This window comes from Solanum lycopersicum, chromosome 5 (genome assembly GCF_036512215.1).
Source record: "Solanum lycopersicum chromosome 5, SLM_r2.1".
NCBI lineage: Eukaryota > Viridiplantae > Streptophyta > Magnoliopsida > Solanales > Solanaceae > Solanum > Solanum lycopersicum.
Genome location: NC_090804.1, coordinates 38,819,853 through 38,825,097, shown reverse-complemented (window position 1 = coordinate 38,825,097; position 5,245 = coordinate 38,819,853).

Sequence of the window (5,245 nt, the reverse complement as noted above, 5' to 3'; positions counted from 1 at the left end):
AGGAATGCCATTTCTAGATAAATTTTACCCACATATAATAACAAAAACACATTGGTGGTTTACTACACCATACGGAAATAAGATAGGAGCAAAAAGAGTAAATAACAAACAACGAAAACCTATAGAATGGATGAGAGGAAGTGAAAAAATAAACCAAGAAATGGAAAATATAAATAAAAAACAAATAACACAATTAGAAATTATCATATTTACAATAGATAAAGTTAAAATAATTAACGAACAACTAGAATTACTATATAATGAAAATCCATTACAAGGATGGGAAAAACATAAAACAAAAATAAAGATTGAATTAATAGATGAAAAATAACACAAAAACCATTAAAATATAATTTTGATGATTTAAAAGAATTTAAAATACACATAGATGAATTATTATAAAATAATTATATACAAGAAAGCAACAGTAAACATACAAGTCCAGCGTTCATAGTTAATAAACATAGTGAACAAAAACGAGGAAAAAGTAGAATGGTTATGTATTATCGTAACCTAAATGCTAAAACTAAAACATATAATTACCCAATACCAAATAAGATACTAAAAATAAGACAAATATAAGGATATAACTATTTTCGTAAATTTGACTGTAAATTAGGATTTTACCACCTAAAACTAGAAGAAGAATCTAAACAGCTAACAACATTCACAGTACTGCAAGGTTTCTATGAATGGAATGTTTTACCGTTTGGATATAAAAATGCACCAGGTAGATATCAACATTTTATGGATAACTATTTTAACCAGTTAGAAAATTGTATTGTATATATAGATGATATATATTATATTCTAAAACACAAGATGAACATATAAGGTTATTAGAAAAATTCATACATATAATTAAACATTCAGACATAAGATTAGGTAAAAAGAAAGCAGAAATTATGAAACCACAGATAGAATTTCTAGGAATACAGATAGATAAAAATGGGATAAAAATGCAAACCCACATAATACAAAAAATAATCACACTTTATGAAAATATAGATACAAAAAAGAAATTACAATCCTTCTTAGGATTAGTAAATCAAGTAAGAGAATATGTACCAAAATTTGTAGAACATTTAAAACTCTTACATAAAAAACTTAAAAAGAATGTTGAATATCATTTTGACAACAAAGATAAAGAACATATAAGACATATCAAGAGTTTATGTAAAAAATTACCAAAACTTTATTTTTCTGATGAAAACAGATCATTTACTTATATTATTGAAAGTAATTATAGCTATGGAGGAGTATTAAAATATAGATATGAAAAAGAAAAAATAGAGCACCATTGCAGATATTACTCAGGATCTTATGCAGAAGCACAAATAAAATGGGAAATAAATAGAAAACAATTATTTGCATTATATAAATGTTTATTAGCATTTGAACCATATATTGTTTATAATAAATTTATTGTAAGAACAGATAATACACAAGTAAAATGGTGGATAACTAAAAAGGTACAAGATTCAGTTACAACAAAAGAAATAAGAAGACTACTATTAAATATTTTAAATTTTACATTTACAATTGAGTTAATTAAAACTGACAAAAATATGATTGCAGACTATCTATCAAGACAAAGTTACACAACCAGAACCAGATAATCTTATGGAGAACATACTCAAAACCTTAACTACACTTTGTACAAAAGTGGATAGTATAGGTTTGAGAGTTCAAAAGCTAGAAGAAAATGAATAAAAATGTAAAGCTACAAGTCAGCAACATGACTATAAACATGCGGAGCTACATCGTTCGTGTCACGACCCAAATCCGGGCCGCGACTGGCACCCACACTTACCCTCCTATGCGAGCGAACCAACCAATCTAAACCTTAACATTTCAATGTAATATCAACATAAAGTAATGCGGAAGACTTAAACTCATTAATAAAATCAATAACTATTATTATCCCCAAAATCTGGAAGTCATCACCACAAGAACATCTATGATCAACGTACTAAACTAAGAGTATTCTAATAAGCTAAAAATACATAAAAGCTAGTCCATGCCGGAACTTCAAGGCATCAAGACATGAGGAAGAAGATCCAGTCCAAGCTAGAAGCGTTAGCTCACCCAGAAGATCCGGTGTGACGAAGACTGGCTAGAATTACTGTTGAGTTGAAGACGACGGCACGTTTGCTGAACTCCACAAATAACAAGAAGAAAAACATAAAAGTAGGGGTCAGTACAAAACACGGGTACTGAGTAGATATCATCGGCCAACTCAAAATAGAAAACAATATATACCAAGTAATATCATAAAATCAACTATGATACTCAACATGTAGCAACAACAAGCACTATATCATTTACAATTACCGTCAAGTTCACACATGAGGACTCAAGCCTCAATACCATACTCATTTGGGAATCATGTTCATTAGATTGAGTATATTAACATCTTTCAAGATTCATTATCTTTATTTCTCTTGTGTCGGTACGTGACAGTCCGCTCCCTCATATTCATTAATCCTCTTGTGTCGGTACGTGACACTCCAATCCCCTAAATCTACGTGTCGGTTCGTGACACCCGATCTCCTAAATCTACGTGTCGGTTCGTGACACCCGATCCCCTAAATCTACGTGTCAGTTCGTGACACCCGATCCCCTAAATCTATGTGTCGGTTCGTGACACCCGATCCCCTAAATCTACATGTCGGTTCGTGACACGCGATCCCCTAAATCTACATGTCGGTTCGTGACACCCGATCCCCTAAATCTACGTGTCGGTTCGTGACACCCGATCCCCTAAATATACGTGTCGGTTTGTGACACCCGATCCCCTAAATCTACGTGTCGGTTCGTGACACCCGATCCCCTAATCTCCTTCTATCAATTCATCAAGCCTTCTTTCTCACCAAGGCATCATCAATCTCATTATTTTAGTTCATCACGCCTTCTTTTATACCAAGGCCTCATCATTAACAAAGAGATTAGGGTTTTGCAAGATTTGGGATTCAATAACTTCATCATGCTTATATAATCACAATTATATAATTACATTCATGCAAGCATACAATTAAGCACATAGCAGGGTTTACAATATTATCAATACATATCATTCGCTATTAAGAGTTTACCACGAATGTCGTAAGAGAAACCATAACCTACCTCCACCGAAGATTCGTGATCAAGCAAGCAAATTTTCCCAAAGCTTTGTGTTTTTCCCCTTCTCGATCGTCTATCTCTCTCTATCGATTCCCTTCTCTCTCTTTCTATTCTTTTCTTTTTCTTATTCCAACCCTCTTTCTTTTACCCTAATTAACATGTAATTAAGTGTAAAAGATGACAATAATAACCCACAATTTAACTCAAGGTTACCTCTTTTATCCCCCAAGAAATTGAGTTATTAATATAGACCCACGAAATATATAATTATAGCAGGAATAGTCCAAAACGCCCCTTTAAAACTTAACCAGAAATCCGACTCCGACTGGGGTTACGCAACCTGTGATGGCCCGTCGCGCCTGCGACGGTCCGTCATACAGGTTCGTCAGAGACTCGATTTCCTTAAGGAGTCTGTGACGGCCCGTCGTACCTACGACGGTCCGTCCTGCACTTCCGTCACGACGTTCAGAGAATCGTTCCCTGTACCAAATTCTCAAGAGTTGAAATGTTTTGAAACGGCGGATCACGACGGTTCGTCGTGCCTGTGACGGTCCGTCCTACAGGTCCATCACAGAGTTCAGAGAGTCGATTCTCAGTACCCAATTTTTAGAATTTCTAAGTGTTTTAAAACGAGACCCCTCGACGGTCCGTCGTGGGCTCCGTCATCTCAGCCTGTTTTTCCAGAAATAAAATCTGCTGCTCAAAACGACTAAACAGGTCATTACATTAGATACCAATTTACCCATCGTTCGTCCCCGAACGATCACAAGAAGGAAAACAAGGGCGAAAAGGAGTACCTGAGTCTGTAAACAGATGTGGGTATCTTTCTCGCATATCTGCCTCCTTCTCCCAAGTGGCTTCTTCAACGGGTCGATTCTTCCATTGAACTTTGATGGATGCAATCTCCCTTGATCTCAACTTGCGAATTTCTCTATCTAGAATGGCAACAGGTTCCTCCTCATAAGACAAATTCTCATCAAGCAAAACTGAATCCCAACGGATAATGTAGTTTCCATCCCCATGGTATCTTTTCAACATCGACACATGGAATACCGGATGCACTCCGGACAGCCCTGGAGGCAAGGCTAACTCATAAGCCACCTCCCCTACTCGCTTAAGTACTTCAAATGGACCAATATACCTTGGGCTAAGTTTACCTCGCTTACCAAACTGCATCACCCCTTTCATCGGCAAAACCTTCAACAAGACTTGTTCACCCTCCATGAACTCTAAGTCTCTAACCTTTCGATCTGCATATTCTTTTTGTCTACTTTGCGCTGCTAGAAACTTTTCTTGAATTGATTTCACCTTCTCCATCGAATCCCTCAAGAGATTAGTACCCCAAGGTCTAACCTCGAACGCATCAAACCAACCAATGGGGGACCTACATCTCCTACCATACAATGCTTCAAATAGAGCCATATCAATGCTTGAGTGATAGCTATTATTGTATGAAAACTCCGCTAAGGGTAAGAAGCTATCCCAATGGCCACCAAACTCTATCACACATGCGCGAAGCATATCCTCCAACACTTGGATCGTTCTCTCAGACTGACCATCGGTTTGAGGATGGAATGCAGTACTAAGGTCCAACCTAGTACCCAGTTCCTCATGCAATGTTTTCCGAAATTTAGAAGTAAACTGCGTACCTCTATCTGATATAATGGATAGTGGAACCCCATGCAACCGAACAATTTCTGAGATATAGATCTTGGCTAACTTCTCGGCATTGTAAGTCACCTTAACCGGAATAAAATGAGCAGACTTAGTTAACCTATCAACAATCACCCAAATTGAGTCGTACTTACCCATTGTCTTTGGAAGACCAACCACGAAGTCCATTGCGATTCTCTCCCATTTCCATTCCGGAATTGGCATTCTCTGAAGTGGTCCTCCGGGCCTTTGGTGTTCATACTTTACTTGTTGACAGTTTGGAAATTTGGCAATAAAATCCACAATATCATGCTTCATTCTACTCCACCAAAAGTGTTGCTTTAGGTCACGGTACATCTTGGTTGCACCCGGATGTATCGAATACCTTGAACTATGAGCCTCTGTTAGAATAGTGTTGATCAAATCATCGACGCGGGGTACGCATACCCTTCCCTTGATCCTCAAAACA